Source organism: Gracilinanus agilis, chromosome 3 (assembly GCF_016433145.1).
Source record: "Gracilinanus agilis isolate LMUSP501 chromosome 3, AgileGrace, whole genome shotgun sequence".
Classification (NCBI taxonomy): domain Eukaryota; kingdom Metazoa; phylum Chordata; class Mammalia; order Didelphimorphia; family Didelphidae; genus Gracilinanus; species Gracilinanus agilis.
The window spans coordinates 159844610-159865758 of NC_058132.1; positions in this window are offsets into that span (position 1 = coordinate 159844610).

Here is a 21149-nt window from a genome sequence, read left to right on the forward strand (position 1 = left end):
TCTTCTCATTGTCCTGAACATGTTTTCCATATTATAAAGTGTTTACTCCTTTTGCTTTCCTGGCTGTCTATCATGGGAAGAGTTCCCAGTTTCTCATTCCTTGTGCACTCAACTGGAGAAACATGGAGGACATCATAGTTCACAGTACTCCTTCCTGATTTCTCTGAATGGTTTCTTTGTTTCTCAACCACGTGACTTGTCTCCAGGAAGAAAGTTCCTTTCAAAATTAGAAGCCCCTGTAAACTTGGGAAACTCTGGGCAAAAGGTATGTGTACCTATATACACTCTCCTGAATGTCTCTGGGAGAACTGTAATATCCCCATTTTGTAGATGAGAAAACTGAGGCCCATAGAAGTTGAAATGACTTTCCCAAGGTCAAACAGAGAATCATTGTTATCCTTCTGACAGTAACCAAAGTGATTTTCCTGAAATGCCAATCTAATTATGTTACTTCCTGACTCAATAAATTCCGGTGGCTCCCTTGTACCCATTACCTGTTGTATCATATATAAACTCCCTTATTTGTTATCTAAAGCCCTTTAAAATCAGGCTTCAACCCATCTTTCTAATCTCATTACCCTTAATCCTCCATATATACATGGTACCATTCAAATTTGCCTTCTCATTGCTCTTCAAATAGCACATCTCTCATCTCCATGATTTTGCACTTTTGTCTTCCATGCAAAGAATCCACTCCATCTTAAAATCTTTGGTCTCTTTTAAGACTTTGATTCTTTCCTCCTCAAATTATGATGTGTCAATTTTGTATGTATGTGTATTTATACACATACATACATATATATATATATATGTATATATGCAATAAGGCAGCTAGGTGGTACTGTGGATAGCATACTGGGCCTGGAGTGAGGAGGACTCCTTTTCTTGGGTTCGAAACCAGGTTCAGAAACTTACCAGTTCTATGATCCTGGGCAAGTCATTTAATCCTGTTTGCCTCATTTCCTCATCTGTAAAATGAATTGAAGAAATGTCAGACCACTCCAGGATCTTTACCAAGAAAACCCCAAATGGTGTCACAAAGAGTAGGAAACGATTGAAATGATTGAACAACAACAACTAATACACACATATTTTTACATTTTTTTAAACTTCCTGCCTAGAGTATAAGCTCCTCAAGAGAAAGGACAGCTTTACTTTTATCCTTATTTCCCCAGTTCTTAATGTGGTACCTGGTACATGGTTGGTATTTAATGAATGCTTGCTTGCTTGACAGTTTTATTATTAACTTCAGAACTTTTATCTGGAACCACATATCCTGACTCTAGTACTTCCCATGACTCCATGCTGCTTTGCCAACAATACCCATTGAAGTTATAGCAGATTTGATTTCATCAAGATTGCAGCAAGCCATTTCTGGAGTGAGGAGAGACTTGGATCAGAGATAAAGAGGATGGCATTCCTACATGGAGCCAATGATGTAGACTTCTCCATGGGGGAGGCATGATTTCAGTAAGCTTGGAATTCAGAGTAAACAAAATTTAATATCCTAAAAACTGCTTGATTTTTTTAATAGAATGTTTTCTTTTTAAATGTTGTTATTATTTTTTATGTAGCTTCACAACCTCTTTCCCCTGGCTGAAAATTGGGGATTGTTTATGTTTCTTATTTGAAAGAATTATGGGTCAGAAAGGTGAAATAATTTGCCCGTGGATTATATGCTTCATAGAGTTAATTCCCAAACTTGTGCTTTCTTTACTCCCTAGGCTGATTAGGACATTCTCTATAAACAGTACCTGTTGTATCAATGAAGAAATGAATAACCCATCAGCTATATATTAGCTGCAGTTTAGCTCTGCCAGGGGTTTCCTCTCTTCTCTTCTCATCTCCTCTTCTCTTCTCTCTTGATTCAAAAGTAAGAGGGAGACCTGCATTACAAATTGTGTTGGGTCACTTCTTCCTTTGTTGGTCTTGACCCCAGCATTCAACAGGAAGAACAAATATACATAAATTCTTCTTAAGCTCTAAAGCTCCCTCTTTTTTATCCCCCCACCCCTCCACAGACACAGAGGGGTATTCAGGATTTTTAGAAGCAATGTTTCTAGAAGACAGTACTGCTTCCTCTACACTTGGACTTTCCTCTGAGGTCCCCAGCTTAGGGAGTGGTTTCTGTGACATCGTCCTACCACTGATCATTTTCCATTAGGGTCACCAGGCAACCACCAGAAAGAGACTGCTCCTGACGTAGGCTCTATTTCAACCAGCAACCAGCTCTGTAATCCATTCCTACCCTTTCAGAAGAGCCAGGACCAAAGGCAGAGAGAATTTGGTTTGCTGAGGACATTCCTCCTCAACAATTTGGTTGCATTTAAATTACTCTCTGTGAACCTCACTACCTCTAAGTCATGGCAGAAGTTGGTAAATATTTGGTTGTGAAGATTTGGAAATAAAACTAATAATTTTAAGAGAATATTAATGTTTACCAAGTATTTTCTCAACAATAACTTCGTGAAATTAAATATTTTATACCTATTTTACAGATGAGACAGAATGTCCTCCTCATTGTCACACAAGCTAGGAAGCATTAGAGCTATGATCTCAATCCTTAGACTCCAAGTACAATGTTCTTTCCAATACTCTATTTTTTGCTTCTTGTGTATGATTCCCTTGTAAGAACTTTGCCTTTTGATTCATCTACTCATTAGATACCAACATGTACCTAATGTTGTGCTAAGCACCAGAGATTCAATATAGTGGGATATATGATGGGATAATAAAAGTGGAATGGGAAACTTGAATTTGAATTTTGATTCAGTTACTTAACCATCTCTGGATTCTTGAACAAATCAATAGGATCACAGATCTAAAGCTAGAAGGCACCTCAGAGGTTATATATTCTGACTGCTTTCTTTCACTGTTGAGGAAACCAAGGTCCATAGATGTTAGAAGACTTGCTGAAGGTCCCACAGATAATAAAGGACCAGAGGCAAACATTGAACACAAATTCTTTGACTACAGAGATATTGCTCTTTTCATTATACCACGATTTCTTTGAATCACAGTTTGTACATCTTGAAAATATGTGTCATAACCATAATTTTATATAAATTACATACTATTAACATTCCATAACATGTGTCATCTCTCGCCTTCCCTCTCCTTCCTTGGGAAAATAGCATGCCCTCAAGCCTTATACTCAACCCTAGGGCTTGCATGGTGACTTCTGGCTGCCCAGGACCCCTTACTGAGGTGCTCTATGGAGGCCAACTCTTCCTAGATGGTACAGATTATTTCAGTCAGGTAGCCAGGGAATGTAATGCTGTGGGAGTAGGAAGATAGTATTCCTAATAACTATAGCAACCTCTCTACTAGAGTGTGGCTTCCTATAGGCAGAAGATAAAAGCAAGGAAAGTCTAGTACTCCGGGTTAGTATGGGTCAAATAGGATAATATTTGTAAAACCCAGTGGCTGGCCCATCATAGTAAATTACTAAACACTTGTTCCCTTCCCTTAAACTGACTTTCATACTGTGGCTATAGAGATGATTGCATCAGAAGGGAAGAGTGTGAAAGCCAGTGATTTCACTGTCACAGAACAATGTGGCAGGGTGGGGTGTGGGGGGGATTTGGTTATTTGGGCAGCTTGCTTTATGTGTCTGTTTTTGTGCTTCTCTGTGTACGGGAAATGTCTTGTGCAATGGGCTATGCCAGAGGACTTAGAATAAAGTGTACCAGAAGGTTTAGTGATGATGACTCTAGATCTAAAGGACAGAAATAGTTGTTTACAAGACAGTATCTGAGAGCGTCCCTATCCTCTTTTTTTCTTGTTGCTCTTACTTCTTTTTTTACTTATGAAGGACTTATTTTTATAAATCCTGCTTATCTCCCTCCACTAACTAAGAAATAAAAAGAAAGCTCAAAAGAAAAATAAAGAAGTGGAGAACCCTAGTACCATGTAGGCATAATCAAGCAAAACGAATTTTTACTTTGGCCATTTCAAAATTTTTCATTCTGTATATTAACTCATCATCTCTCATTCATGAAGTGGGCAGCATCCTTCTTCATTAGTCCTTGAGAGTCCTTGTTGATCATTTTCTTGATCAAAGTTCTTAAGTCTTTTAGAATTGCTCAGTTTTACAACAATGATTTTATGAATTGTTCTGCTTATTTTGCTCACTTTACCATATCTTTTTGTACAAGTCTTGATCTTTCCATAGGACCTTAATGATCAGTATTTGATGAAGCCATCCTTGTATTTTAGGTTTTTTAGATTTTTAGCTTTTTTTTTTTCTAAACCATCCTTTGGCTTGCTTTCCCATTCTGCTCAGTCCAAACTTACCTGTTCTATGTCTCATTCCTGATGTGGTTGTTCAGTTGTTTCAGTAATGTCCAATTCTTTGTGACCCAATTTGGGATTTTCCTGGATAAGATTCTGGTGTGGTTTGCCATTTCCCTCTATATCTCATTTTACAGATGATGAAACCGGGGCAAATAGGGTTAAACTGATTTGCCTGGAGTCACAAAAGTAGAAAGTATGTGAGGACAGATTTTAACTCAGGAAGAAGAATCTTTCTGACTTCAGACATATCTCTCCATCCACTGTGTCACTTAAGCTGCTCATTCTAGAGAAGCTTTATTTTCAGTTGGGCGTCATGTTGAAAAGTGAACTGATAAATTAATTCACAGCAGGATGCTAATGGCAAATAATGGGCTATTGACTCTAGAGATGCTTGCATTTATGCCTAATTTCAAAGAATAACTCCTTCATGTTATAATTTCAGCTCATAGCAGAATACCAGGTGAGAGATATTTGGAAGAGGACTTCCCAGAATTACTCAATCATATGATAAACATAATAGTAATGACAGCTCCAACATTTGCTGTATTTTAAGGTTTCCTCATAACAGCCATATGTGGCATAGACTTTTATTATTTTCATTTTACAGAGAAGTAAATTGGGACCCAGAACTAGACTATATTAGAATCTAAATACAGATTCAAATCTGTTGAAACTAAGTTCACTCTATGCCACCAAGGGAGCTGCTTCTCCCACTTCACCTGGAGACCAACACTGTTAAATCCTTCAGCACATTCTCTTTTGGAGGGTGTTTTCATTTTTTGGTGTCATCACGCAGAAGACATGTCATTGAACATGAAATAAAGGGACTTTCCAGGCACATGAAAGAACAGAGTGTTTTAGACTAGACATCAGATGATTGAGTTTCTAATCCTGCCTCAGACACTGGCAAATGTTTGATCCTAGGTAGGTCACTTATTTACATTTTTTTAAGAGCTTCAGTTTCCTCATTGGTAAATTGGGGATAATAATGCTTGCGCTACCTGATTGGGAGGGGAGTTTTCTCTAAACCTTAAGGTAGGGGCAGCTAGGTGACCCAGAAGATAGAATGCCAGGCCTGGAACCAGGAAGACTTGGGTTCAAATCTGACCTCAACATTGCCTAGCTGGGTGACCCTCAGGCAAACCACTTAACCCCATTTGCCTAGCCCTTGCCCTTCTGTCTTAGAGTTGTTACTAAAGCAGAAAGTAAGGTTAAAAAAATAAACAACTTGAAGTATTATATAAATATAAGTTAGGCAGCTAGGTGGCATAGTGGGTAGATTATTGAACCCAGAGTTAGAAAGATCTGAGGTCAAAGGAGCTATGTGAGCCATTTCATCTCTACCTGCCTCAGTTTCCTCATCTATAAAATAGGTATAATAATAGTATCTACCTTCCAGGATAATTGTAAGGATCAAATGAGAAAATATATGTAAAGCACTTAGCACAATGCCTGGTAAATAGTCACTTAAAAAATCCTCATTCCCTTCCCATTTTTCCTCCATTAATAGTGACAGAACCAGACATGGAATGCAGGTATCACACAGTAAAACAGAGAAAAGTTAGATGATTACAAATATTATATATGTAATGTAATGCTATATATGTAATGTAATGCTACATTACATATATAATATTTGTAATCATATTACATATATATGTATATGTAAAACCACACATATTTTCTTCCTCTGCTCTCCCCTCTCCACCCCAGGGCATAGTGAGATTTATTGAACAGTTCTTTTATAAGTGAGATCTTCTGGTGCATGGAAAAACTGATTTATTTTAAAAATTCAATTTACTTGCAATTTTTCAAGAGTATACCTATTGTGAGAATGCATTGAAAGAATGAAACAAGATTGAATAAGTGTTACTTACTATGGGTAAAACCATGTAAAGTGAATTACACTCACCAATATGACTTTCTACTTGTTAGGCCATTGAAATTGTTTCCTTTCCAATTGACTTTTATAATCGATTTCCTATGGTCAGTGCTTTGGATCAGGGGATGTCTAGGGACAAAGCTGGGTTATGACTGGACTTGGCTATCTTTAGGAAGGGTTCTAGCCTATCTGTAGTTGTGGTTTAGTCAGAGGAACATCAACCATTGCTGCTAAGTTTTAAAGTTTTCATTAAAAGAAGCTTCTTTCAATACAGGTCTACTTTTCAGATTTCTAATATTTGCATGAAGAGAGCAAGATTCCTGCCTATGCAACTTCTCTTTTCCTTCTTCCAAAAGATGAATCCAGGAGAAAAAGGTGCTTTATAGACTCAGAGGAGGCACAAAGTAGTGGGTACAGCCCAAGGCAAAGAAGAAATTAATATCTTCTGGTAGATATTTTGCTTAATAGTAACCACAAGAGAAGGTTCAGTGATACCGAATATTGTCAGAATCAGCAAAGTAGTGTTTTTTGTCTCATGAACACGCTAAAGTCAGCACAGGCCCTCGTGCATGTCAGACCATCGCAATATCTTAATCATCTTGAAAATGTAACTTCTTAAGCTTAATAACACTCAGATTCTCTTTAAGATGGATGTATTGATAACTATATGTATCCAAACTATAGATTTATGAGCTTGACATAAATAATTTAAAATTAAAAAACAATACATAAGACTCTATAACGCTTTAGGAAGGGAAGAATTTATTACCAAGTGCCAGTATAGTTTGATTCATCAAGAAGTCATCCTAGGCAAAACTAATTCACTTTTTGAACAGAATTTTTAGACTACTAAATGAGAATGCCCAAAACATAATATAGTTTGATTCTAGCTTAGCATTTCATAAAAAATCTTTAATAATATCAGTTGGCAATAAAATGAAGTAATGTGAATTTGACAATAGTTTACTTAGGTGAATTTAGATCTACTTGAGTGGTGAGACCCAAAGAGTGTTGTTTAATAGCTGGCATAAGTCTGTAAGATGGATTCTAGTAGAGCACCACCGGCCTTGGCCCAGTCTTGTTCAGCATTTTTATTCATGTCTGAGAAGAAGAGCAAGAAGGATGAGTATTGACAAAAGAATTAGACTTAACATTTAAGAGATCACTGGATGCGTTAGCAAGGGATGTTTCAGTTGAATGATTAGATTGGTCCAGATTTCAGAAAGTTAGCAAGATAGTGAAAGGAGAGGAAGTGGAAGCACTCAGTGCAGATTGCTTTCTTAAGGAGTGTAGCTGAAAGGGGTATGAGAGATAAAGCATGGTAATTAGTGCCAATAATAGGAGAAACTGAGAGGTTTTTTTTAATGATTAGAGAAATGGGTACATTTGTGAGCAGTGGAAAATCCAATAGATAGAGGTTGAAGGTTAAAGGAGGGGGTGGTGGTGGTGGTGATAGTCCAGGCAATATACCAGAGGAAAAAGGAAGAGATGGAATCAAGGCAATATATAGAGAAGTTGGCCTTGGACAAGAAAGGCTGTCTAGTAATAGCAGAGTAAAAGGAGAAATAGTGAGGGTGAAGAAAAATAATTTTGAGAGAAGTCGGGGAGAAAAGGGAGCTCTTGAGGAGTGATCTTGATTTACTCAGAAAGTAGGAATAGATGTCTTCAGCTGAAAGTCTGGGAGAGAGGGGGTTATACTAAGCTTTAGTAGAGAAGGAAAGGTCTGAAACTACTGCCATGTTGAGTGAAATAGGAAATCAGTTAGGGAGCAGTAAAAGGTCTGCCTAATTAGAGACCAGTTGAGATTGGTTAACATCCATTTGTAGTTGACTCAGTAAGTATGGTTATGGGACTTCCTTTAATTCCATACAGAAGCATACAAATTGGAGAACAAGAGGAGGCAGGTGATTGAATTGTCCAAGTATGATAGGTGACAGGACAAGGGAGCAAGAAATTCAAGAGTAGAAAATAGAGAGAGATGTCCTTCAATGGGAGAATATCAGTTAAGGAGCTGGGGTGGCAATGGCAGGGAATCTGCTATACTGTTTTAAAGACAAATTAGCCTTTTGCTTAAGTACAGCTTTGGATTCAAACTTAGGAAAGGATGTATATATATTAACACACATAAATAGGACAGCTAGATGGTACAGTGGGTAGAACAGTGGGGCTGGAGTCAAGAAGACTCATCTTCTTGAACTCAGATCTGGCTTCAGACATTTGCAACCTGTGTTACCCAGAACATATCACATAACTCTGTTTGCCTCAGTTTCCTTATCTGCAAAATGAACTGGAGAAGGAAATGGCAAAGTACCCTAGTATCTTTGCCAAGAAAATTCTAAATGGGGTCACAAAGAGTCAGACACGATTGGAAGACAACAAATTATAAACATACACATATATATCCATATATACATGTATTATGTATACATAATATACAATCACTTAAAATGTTTTATTAATGCCTTCTGTTTTTACATTACAATTATTTGTAATATGTCATCCTCCTCCTAATTGTCTCCAAATGACCTTCCCTTGTAGCAAAGAACAGAGTTAGTCAAAATCAATACAATGTCCTTTCTGATGATATTTATGACATTCCCCATATATTGCTCTCCATCTCAAGGAAAGATGGAAAAGAGCAGGTTTTATCATTTAGATTTAGTATGAGTTCATATTCCTCTTAGGGTTGTTTTAACTTATATTACTGTAGCCATTATTCATAGTGTTCATCTGGTTCTGCTTTCTTCACTTTATATCAGTTCATGTATGTCTTCCTACTTTTCTTTGAATTTCTCATATATATTTTTTGTTTTAATTTTTTTTGTTATCAAACACTTATTTTTTCTAACTCTTACCTCCTCCTCCATTGGGGGAAAAAAGAAATAGAAAAATAAAGGAGATGCTTTTAGTCAACATCTATATGCATTTAATGGGCTTACATCCTTAAAAATAGCTCATTAGTAATAACAGCTCACACTTGTGTATCTTTAAGACTTATACAAACTTTCTAATAAATTAGAAGTTTTTGTCCAGACCTATAATCGTATTGGTGTAGTGAACCTGTAATGAAGAAACTCCTTTTCTAATGCAGATAATTAATGATTCTGCAAGTATGGTCTTAAAATGTGGAGGAGTAAGAGGCAAAGTATTGTGTCAAAAGTAAGACTTGAGTCAGATTTTTTTTTTGCTTTGAAGGCCAGCTCTATATTCTCTATAAAATGCTACCTCTTGAGATATGGGTATTATTATCATCATTTCATAGATGAAAAAAATGGAGGTTCAGGAATATTAAATGATTTGACTAAATCAAACAATTATCACGCGAAGGTATGGGAATCAAACCAATCCTCTGATTTCAAGTTTTGTTTTCTCTCTAATTCCCATTGGCCAACTGGAGTGCAATTTTTCAAACATGAACAACTTCTAGCACATCGTATCAACCTATGTCAGTGATTGGCAAACTTTTTAAAGAAGGGGCCAAAGGAAAGGAAATGCTCACCTGTCAGTCTGTTTCTAAGGCAACTCTTTCCAAGCTTCATTGCACTGTATCCTACTCATTATATTCGTCAGATGAGGAATAATGTCCTGCTGCCAGATAGAACATTTCAAGGGGCCACATCTGGCCCGTGGGCTGTAGTTTGCCCATCACTGACCTAAGTGGTTTGATAAGCCTATTTCCAGAAGTATGTGATGCAATTAAAAAAAACTACCTCCTTGTTTCAGAGCATGTGTAAATATCTCATTTCTTGTCAGCTTATTTCATGGTGATGAAAAGCCTTTTAATTTGACTGCTAAGGTATAACTAAGTGTTGATACAAAAAACACAAACAGAAGAATGTTCTCTTTCTCCCTGTTGGTTTTGAATGAGAAGGAAGAAACTCTGTAAGCATTCAAGTAGGAGAGACCCTTCCTCATTTGGTTACCATGTGGCTTTGGACACATAGTATGGCTGTTTCTTCTTTTTGTCATATTTCTTCTTCTCTAACATTAGGTGAATATCACAAATGGGATAGACTGTATTAGATTCAACCTTGGTATGCTTTGAAAAGTCAGAAAATACAGTAGAGGTCCATTCTACAAGAGCTGTAGTGGCCTAATCTACCGAGGATCCAGCCCTGATTGATTTCAGCAGTAAATTGACTTGATAGAAGACAAGAATACAAGAAAAGTAGTGACATCTATTGTCTACATCACAACCAAAATTAAACTTGGTGATAGGGTGGCTTTGTAGCAAATACTTTAAATTTTATGTCACTGTTCCAAGGACCCCCCTAGGTATGTAGAGAAGAGAGTGTACCTATTTGGGGGAAGTTGTTATACTTCGGTTCATGCTATATAATCCAATTCATTAATTTTTTGGCAGCAATCAATGGTTAGATGATATTGGGGGAAAATATTGAGGAATGTACACTTAAGTGGTGGCTCATGAAATATAAATACTAGAGAGGTAGCCCGCTTATTCTTAGGTGTTTCTTCTAGAACTCTTAGGAAGGAAATATCTTTTCCCTGGGAACCCAACCTGTTAGTCTGAGTATAGCTTGAGAAAGGGAGCCCAGAATCAACATATGCTACGTCTGTTTACACTGTCAATTTAATTTGTGAATATTCATAGTGTGTACAAACTCAGAACAAATGAGTACAAACTGGGAAATTTAGATTCTGGAGAAATAACATTTCAGTCTATGCTAAAATTTAAAACTTAAAATTGTGGATGCCACTATTTTGTAGTCTTCAACAAAATCTCCAAAGGCTCATGAACTATGTATCACTCTTATTCAATCACTTCAGATTTTATTAAGAGATAGGAATCATCAGTGTCAAAAGGTAGTCATGTATCCTTTGGTTACCAAGAACAGAAAGGTAAGAGTTTGCTAAGGATCTAGTGGATTAGAGAGTATTAAAATGGTCTTTGTGTTTTAAAGGGCTAATTATTTAACTCCATATTTTTGCAATCTATAGAGAACCCTATTTATCAGAGGGAATCTTTTAACTAGATATCCCAGAAAGATATGTATGTGTTCTACAGCATGACTACTTAGTTCAGACTCTAAGAGATAGGGGTGCCTCCCAAACATTGGCAAGCCTAGCAATTATGGGACCCTGGGGAAATATATGGGGAAAAACAGGGAGAGATAGAATGAGGATCTTTCCTTCATGTTTCCAAGAAGTCAACAGTGTTCCCTAAATTACAGTTCTTAAATTGAGAGAAAATGGATCAAGGAAAACAGTTTAAAGCCATTCGGTATGGTTGTTGAGAATGCTTGCTACCTCATTTAATTTGTTATTTGCCCTGCTATTCAATTTTTAATTAAATCACATGCTTTCTTTGCTTTACATTTATGTGTTATTTGTTCTGGTGTGGTATAAAAGTTTATTGGAATAGGACTTTGGAGATATAGACTGGAATAGATGCTAATCCAAATAATACCATGAACTTGGGAATCAGTGAAGGGCCATCCAAATTCATTTGATGTGGGGCTGTGAGAAGTACCACTTGAAACCAGTAAACTCTTGGGTAGTGGATAGAATATGTTATTATGTAGAGATTTTATATAAAATGATATTTGATGGTAATGGTATTTGACTTGTAAAATGAAAAATGGCAGTATTATCATTCTAATTTGCCTTAGATTGCTATGTCCATCAATGAAATTCTTTATTTTGTTACTTTTGGAACCATTTCCCCATCTGGGCAATGGTTCAATTCTGTCTTCAGATGAGGATTGTGTTGGGAGGCTTGCAGAGATAGACTCTGAAAGCAGATACAATTTTATCCAGAACTACAGGGGATATGATACATGGCATTTTGTAACTCTTCTGGCTCCATTCTTCTTGGGGGAAGGGGTGAGAACAAGCATATATTAAGTACATATTATATATCAGGCACTTACAACGATTGTCTCGTTTGATCTTCAACAACAATGCTGAGATAAGTGCTGGGCCCCCCCCCCCCATTTTCAGTGGAGGAAACTGAGGCAGATAGAAGTGTCTTATCCAGGATTAAATAGCTCCTAAATTCTGAGACCAGGTTGTATAGAACACAAGAAAGTGTCATCAGTAGCATCAATGGACAGTCTCTTAAGCAACTAGAGGTGGTACAGAATATAGAGGTAGCTAAAAAGGAAGAGATGAAATTTTTCACAGCCAGGTCTAGAGAAAGAAAGTTAACTGTGTAACTAACAATCCTTCCACTATCCAACTAAGCACAAGTGAAGATAACATATTCCTTTGCTTGGGAAAGGGATGAGTTTTCTTGGCAGAGAAGTGATGATGCAGATATGATGGTGCAAAATGAGTTATAAATTTTCAAACATGGCCAATAGCTTGCTTTGTTTGAGTTTACTTATTTGGAATGTTCAGAGAAGACTATTAACTCTCATGTGAGGGCTTGTCAAACCTGTTTTTTAAGATCTGTTTTCCTCCTTTGTTGTCCATCTGCCACCCAGCTCTTACCTGTGGCTCCAAGGAGCTATAGCATACACGGCAGCCACACTTTAAAACCATTTTGGCAAAAGGGCTAAAACAGACTGAGCATAACTAATGAGTCTCAAATCTGCTGGGGAGTTAGTCAGGTCGTCTATTCCAAGCATTTGAAGACTTTCCCTGACAGAAGGTGGGGGGTGGGGATAAGAACAATTTGTTTGAACTGTCAGCCATGAAGGTGATAGAATCAGTTTTTGTGCAGTACTGATTAATATTAAAAATGATAAAGGCTGTTATAAATATATAAATTAGTATTTTAATTAAAGCCATGTTTATAGATAAAGTTATCAGACCACACGCTTGTAAGCATTCAAAACTGCCGCCTCCATTACTGTCTCCTGTTTCCTGGCCAAGAGCCTACTCGCAAAGAGCGAGCTCCCTTCTAACCCAGGAGATTATATCCCCTCTCTGCGTCGACATAGGCCTCCCCATGCCCAAAGACCTGGAAACGGAAACCAGTTGGACCATGTTGGATCAAGGGAAATGTAGTTTTGATACATTTCCCATGTCCATAGAAATATATACACTTATAGAATGGCATTTTCCAAATTTCACTTTTACAGTACTGAGAGCTTGATTAGGCATCAAAGAAGCCAACATCATCCTTTGAATTCTGAATCATCACCAGTTGTCTTAACTTTTGACTTGGTTGGTCTAAGAATAAAGGATGCAGCATATAGAAAAGGGGAAGTAGTATAGTAGATAGAGGTCTCTGGCTTAGGGTTCAAAATTGTATAAGATAAAGGAGAATGATCCTTATCTTTTGGGACATTAGGATCAGAGAATTGTTTTGTGTTTTCCTACTCTCATTTTTAAAATATTTTATTTTCCTGATTATATGTAATAACAATTTTAACATACATTTTCTGAAATTATAAGATTCAAAATTTATTCTGCTCTTCCTTCCCTACCCACTTCCTGAGAAGGTTGGCAATTTAATCTGGGTCCTATTTGTACAATCACACAAAACATTTCCATATTGGTCATGTTGTAAGAAAATACTTATATAAAACCGAAACCCCCAAATAAAAACACACAAATAAAAAAAAAGTGAAAAATAGTATGCTTTGATTTGTATTCAGATTTCATCCATTCTTTCTCTGGAGTTGGACAACATTCTTTGTCATAAGTCCTTCAGAATTTTTCTGGATCATTGTATTGCTGAGAATAGTTAAGTCTTTCACAGTTGATTTTCATATATTATTGCTGTATAGTGTTCTCTTGGTTCTTTTTATTTCAGTCTGTGTAAGTTCATGTAGGCCTTTCCAGGTTTTCCTGAAATCATTCTGCTCTCATTTCTTACGGCACAATGGTATTTCATCACAATCATATGCCATAGTTTCTTTAGTCAATCCCTAACTGAAAGATATTTCCTCAACTTCTAATTCTTTCCTGCCACAAAAAAGAGCTGCTATTAATATTTTTGAAAAGAAAGGTCTTTTTCTTGATCTCTTGAGATACAGACCTATCAGTGGTATTATTGGATCAAAGGATGTAATTTTATAACCCATTGTGAATAGTTCCAAATAGCCGTTTAGAATAGTTGGATCTGTTCATAAGTGACCAACATTGTATTAGTGTCCCAATTTTGCCATGTTCCCTCCAACATTTATCATTTTCATTTATTGTTATGTTAGCCAGTCTAATACGTGTGAGATAGATAGTACCTCAGAGTTGCATTTCTTTAATTAGTAGTGATTTTGAATATTTTTTCATATGACTATATGTAGCTTTAATTTTTTTTTAATCTGAAAACCGTTCATATCTTTTGACCATTTGTCACTAGGGGAATGACTTGTATTCTTATAAATTTGATTCAGTTCTCTATGTATTTGAGAAATGAGGCCTTTATGAAAGATATTTGCTATAAAATTTTCCTCCAGTGTGTTGTTTTCCTTCTTTTCTGGTTGTATTATTCTGTTTATACAAAAACAATTTAATTTAATATCATCAAAGTATTCATTTTTATATCACATAATATTCTCTATCTCTTGTTTGGTCATAAATTCTTCTCTTAATCATAGATCTGGCTAGTAAACTCCTCCATGCTCCTTTAATTTGCTTTTGGTATCACTTTTTATGTACAAACCTTGTTTTGGTATAGATTGTAAAATATTGGTCTATGCCTAGTTTCTGCCATATTGTTTTCCCATTTTCCCATCAGTTTTTGTCAAACAGTGAGTTTTTGCCTCTAAAGTGGGGATCTTTGGAGTAATCAAACACTAGGTTGCCATGGTTGTTTACAACTGTATATTGTGGACCTAATCTATTCTGCTGATCCACTATTTTATTGCTTAGCCAAAACCAGATGGTTTTGATGATTACTACTTTATAGTTACAGGTTGAGATATGGGGGTAGGCCACTTCTCCCACTTTTTTCATTAATTCCCTTGCTATCCATGACCTTTTGTTCTTTCAGATTAATTTTATTATTTTTTTCTAGTTCTATAATACAATTTTTGGTAGTTTGATTAGTATGGCAATCAATAAGTAAATTAATTTAGGTAGAATTGTCATTTCTGTTATACTAGCTCAGCCTACTCATGAGCAATTAACATTTTTCCAGTTGTTTATACCTGACTGTGTGAAAAATATTTTATTATTGTATGCATATATTTCCTGTGTTTGTCTTGGCAAGTAAACACTCAGGCACTTTATAGTCTCTAGTGTTATTTGAAATGGAATTTAGCTCTTGCTGCTGGACTTTTTTGGTAACATATAGAAATGTTGACAATTTATGTGGGTTTGTTTTGTATGTTGCAATTTTGTTAAAGTTTTTTTAACTCGATTTTTAGTTGATTCTTCATAATTCTTTAATTAATACCATCGGTTTAGCCCAATTTCAAAATTGGCTGGAGGCAGGTTGAACTGGAAAAGACTAAAACTGAACCTTAGGAAATAATTTGTGAGATAGTATTCAATTCCACAGCTATTTTTAAAGGGAGTATTCTTTGTAGAGCTCTGTGCTAGTTGCAGTAGTCATCAGTCTAAATAAATTGTATTGACTACCCTTATAGACCTCAGTTTAGCAAAGCAATGACACAAGTACCTGTAACTCCAACACAAAATAAGAAACAATAACTACAAGAGAGGTATAAGTGAAGGTATAAATAAGATCTAGGTGGGGCAAGGGGTAAGGTAGTTACTGCCTGGGAGGTGATATGGGGAGGATCAAGAAAGACTTCCTGGAAGAAGTGACTTTTGAATTGAATTGGGTATTAGAGGATGGGTGCAAAGACATATAAATACATGTGTGTGTATGATTGGAGTTCTTTAGCCCTCGGTGTACGAGTGGATGTAGGCTTGGATCATGATTGGAACTGAGATCCTTTAGCCATGCATGATGGCACATATGCCTTAGAACTGAAGGACTTGTGTTTGGGGATGATGAAGCAGTCCCCTTATTGTTCCCTTGGTCCCCTTAAAGTGCCAAGTTGTTCAAAAGGAAAGATTCTACTCTCTGGTTCTTTCTCTTCCCATGGTGGGATAGAGTCTTTATGAATCTCTTTATTAGACTTCACACAGGGGAGAGTATCCTCTCATCTACCTGCTCCCTTATCTAGGTACTTCTTATGGCTGCTTGCAACGACCTGTACCTGAGCCTGGATTTTGGACCCCTGACTTTGTATTTACTCTGTGTTTTTCTCCCTTAACCTAAATGACTAAAAATCAATCCACAGATGAATGTTTCTAGACTTGGTGATAACCTTGTGGGTTCAAGAGGGTAGGACTTCCTGTCTTATAACAGTTTTCTGGCTTCCTTTAAGTTTCAGCTAAAATCTCATTTTCTGTGAAAGCCTTTCCTAGTTTTTAATAATAGTTCCTTCCATCCAATATTATTTCCATTTTCACATATCTATGTCTATTTCTATCTATCAATATATGTTTATTGATATATGTATAAAATATATATATATATATAGAGAGAAATCAATATATGTATATAAATATATATATATATATATATATATATAAAGAGGGAGAGAGAAAGAGAGAGAGTTTGTACATAGTTATTTGCACATTCTCTCTTCTCTCATCATTCATCATTAGATTGTGATCTACTAGGGGTAGGGGTACAGAAACTGCTTTTACCTTTTTTATATTCCCAGTGATTATCAAAGTGCCTGACATACAGTAGGCATTTAGTAAATGTTAAGTGACTTATTGACTTGACTTGGTTTAGCCAAGTCCTCCAGGACAAATGTCTCTTCAGATTATCCTTTGGGACCCAAAAAGAAAAACAAAATTGCTAGCATTGGCACTTGAATTGTTTTGGGGTTAAGTTTAGTCTGGCAGGACTTTTAGTGGCTTGGTTTTTGCAAATCGACAGTTGCACAACTGTGGGCCTGGTGGAGGCCAGTAGGAGCAGTGGTCATCCACTGACACCCTGAGGAATGGCTCTTTGAGAGTATAGAAACAAATAGAAATTTGGAAGGTCTCTGTATTGGCTCGAACTGCCCGGAGTGAACCAAATTCTTGGGAATAATAGAACAAATCTTCCCCACAAGGAAAGGAATAGACCACTGTTCTTCATAGAAGTTAATTTATGGCATTATTAATCTCCCCATTTCCTACCTCCTTCCAGTCTTGTTCCAAATCAAAAGATGCTATCTTTGGCTAGCTAGGTCTTTTGGAAAATAGTTTCCCACCATTCTCTCCACCCTCTTCTCCTTTTGAAAGACAGTGAGTTAAGCAGATAGAATGGGATTTGTCTGAAATCAGTGTGACAATAGGAATTCTGTGTTTGTGTCTGCACATGCACATCATTGTGTATGCCTGTTAGAATTGGGAATTGGAGAAAATGTACTTAAGTTATTATAATAAATAGAAATAAATATTGTCTATTCCTGGGGTATAAGCAGAGTAGTTTAAGTGAGGAATGTTAAGGGAAGATGGCAAATAGTTGAGATTGTCATTAAGGGTACATCTTTTTTTTCCCTTGGCAGAAGAAAGACATATAAATACAATAAGGGGCTGACTAAAAACTTTAAGTTAACTCTTCATTTCTCACTAGATAACTTTCTCATGGATTTTTTTTTGCCTCCAGTCTGACCATTTCAGAGGTCTCTGCTCTCAGACTTGGGGTAGGCTCACAGAGCCCCATGAAGTGCCAAGTCAGGCTGCCAACCCAGCTTTTTATGTTTGATAGGTTCCAACTCTAAGCTTCCCAACTGATGGGTCTTCATTCTCTTTCTCTCAACATGTCCTAGTAAATGAAATGTAGGAATTAAAGTTGGAAAGACCTAAGGTTCTGTTTTTTATTTCTCCTAGCCTCGACATTATCAGTATCATCATGGGCAAGTGTTAATTTCCCCATTTGGAAAATTGAGGCTCTGTTACGTCTCACAAGGTTGCTGAATGACTCATGTAATCATATATGTAAATGATTTTTCAAACCTTGAAATGTTCTATAAATGTTCTCTATCACTATCATCATCATCATCATCATCATTTCTTACAAATTCCTATAAACCATTTTTAAGAATAAACTGAACCACTATGCTTCAAAAGATCTTGAATTCTTGGCCTACCTCTCCTGCTATTATCAGGGTTTAAGCTAGGGAATGTTGGGAGTATATAGATCCAGGAAAGTAGCAAGCAGCATTCAATCTTTAGAGGGCTTTCATTTCTCTTTCTCCTCTGAGCTGCTGAAAACCTTTTTAAAGAGTTCTGAAGTACTACCTCGTACCTATCAGACTGGCTAGTATAACAAAAATGGAAAATGATAGATTATGTTGGAGAGAATGTGGAAAAATTGGGCCACAAATACACTGTTGATGGAGCTGTGAACTAATGCAATGATTCTGGAGAGCATTTCAGAACCATTTCCAGAGTCATAAAACTGTGCATATCTTTTGACCTAATAATATCACTACTAGATCTGTATCAGAAAGAGATCAAAAATGGGTGAAAAGAACTTACCTGTATAGAAATATTTATAGCAGTTCTTTTTGTGGTTACAAAGAATTGGAAACTGAAGGGATTTTCATCAATTAGGGAATGGTTGAATGAGTTGTGGCATATGATTGTAATGGAACACTAATTATGCCATAAGAAATGACAAACAAGGTGATCACAAAAACCCTGGAAAGGCTTGCATGAAATGGTACAAAGTGAAATGAATAGAATCAGGAGAATAATGTACACAATTACAGCAATAAAGTCTAATAATTGACTATGAATGACCTATTACCACCAGAAAACCCCAATTTTGTAAGATAAATACAGTGTAGATAGAAGGTAATCTTAGAGGGGATGGAACTAGCAGCTACGAGGACCATGAAGATAGTCTTCTAGAGGAGATAGAGCTTGAGCTGAGCTTTAAAGGAAACCAAAGACTCCCAAGAGACAGAAATTAGAAGGGAAAAAATTTCAGACATGGGGGTCAGTCAATGCAAAGACTAAGTTAAGAGATGAGGTATTATTTTAGAGGAGCAACAATGGGGGCAATAAGACAATCCTGGGGGACTTGGAAGGGTATAGAATATGAAAAGTAGGAAAGAAATAGTTTATATAGACTTTTAAAAGTCAAACAAAAGCATTTGTATTTGGTCCTGGAAGAAATGGGGAGTAGCTGGAATTTATTCATCAGGAAAATGTTACTTTGGAGAAAATCACTTTGATGGTTGTGTGGAAGATGGCTTGGATTAGGAAGGAAGGAAATATTTATCAGGTGCCTATTATATGCCAATATGCTAAGTGCTTCACAACGTTATTTCATTTGTCTCTTACAAAAAGCAAGAGAGTGAATAGTTTTGAAAACCCACCAAGGAGAGTGTGTCTGGAAGGAGAAGGTGGTCAAATGTGTTAAAGGCCAAGAAAGATAAGTATCTAGAAGAGTTCATTAGATCTGGTCATTAAGAGATCACTGGGAGAAAGCTTTTTCATTTGACTGCTGAGATGAGAAGCCAGATTGTAGAGGCTTAAAAGATGGCAAGAGAATTAGAAAGTGAAGTCATCAATCATAGAGGCCTTTTTTTTTGTTAGTTTCTTATTATTTCTATTTTTTATTAATAGAATTTATTTCTAGGTATCTAAGCTCCTCCCTCCCCTCCCCACACCATAGAAGGCATCATCTGGCAAGCAGAAATGTATATATAGATTATATCTTTCATGTGTTCATTTTTTCAGTTCATTCTCTGGAGGTGAACATTCAAAAATTATTCTTCAAATATTAAGTCTGTAGCTGTATATATTGTTCTCTTGGTTTTACTAGTTTCACTCTTCATTATTTCATGTATCTTTTTCCAAGTTTCAAAAAATAATCTGCCCATTTCTTACAGGACAATAGAGGTCTTTTTAAAGGAGATTTGTTCAGAAGGGAAGAGACAGCTTGAGAGACAAGATATAGTGGATAGTCCTGGACTGAATTGCATCTCTAATTCATTGTCTGCTAAAGTCCCCAGTATCCAAAAATCTAGGGCAGTGGGTTCTAATTTATGAGCTGTAGACCCCTGGACTTCTTCAGAAACATAAGGAAGGTGTGTTCTTAGGCCACTTCATAAAACTGATATATTATTATAGATTTAGAACAGGAAGGAAGAGATCATAATTAAGAGTTAGAAGGGGCCCCAGAGTTTATCTAACCTAACCCTGTTCATTTTACAGATAAGGAAACTAAGATCCATAGTGGTTGAGTGTTTGGTCCAGAGTCTGATGTACACATCAGACTTGGGGTTTGAACAAATGGAATAACTACTTTGCCATGGTGATTTAATAAAAGTCAGATCCATTTGCAAGAATCAGGGAATTAATAGCAGTTTTTTACCTTTGATCTTTGATATTTTCCTCTCCCCTCAATCTATGAATATTAATTGTACCACTACTATGATGTGTAGGAATATATGTATTCAAAGAACTAACTTGTCTAAAGAATTCTTTTTTAGTAATATCAGGGAACAACCAGCAATTCTCCCTGTTCCACTCTGCACAAGCCTTCCAGTCTCCCACTCTTCCAAGCTCAGCTCAACCTCTACCTGACTCAGCAGAGGCCTTAGGAATCATCAGAGCCCCATGCCAATCCCCTAAGCTGGGGCTGACTGGAAAATTTATGTGGTTACTGAGTTGTTTGTTTCCATAATGAGAAGACCAGAAAAGCTGACGATGCCCCTTGAAAAAGAAGAAGAAAAAGAAAACACCCAACAATCCCAATTCTATAAATAACCCTAATTAAAGTGAATACACCCCCTCACTCTGATCTCCTTCTAAATTCTGCAGGACATCATGGGAGGTCTCTACAGCAGAATCCTAGGAGCTTGCCAACAATAACCCAGCTTGAAGAAGGAGAAGTTATTGCATTGCTCCTGTGTTCCTTGCCAGCTCAAATCTGACCCTTTCCTTGGGCCCAGTGCTATTCACTCTTTTCCTCCTTCTTCAAATAGAACCTTCAGAGTTTTTCCTGGTTCTCTCCTAAAGTCCCAATCATTATCCAGTTGATGTATTAAGGCAGTTCATCAGGGTTTAATTCATCACATAATTAAAACAGGGA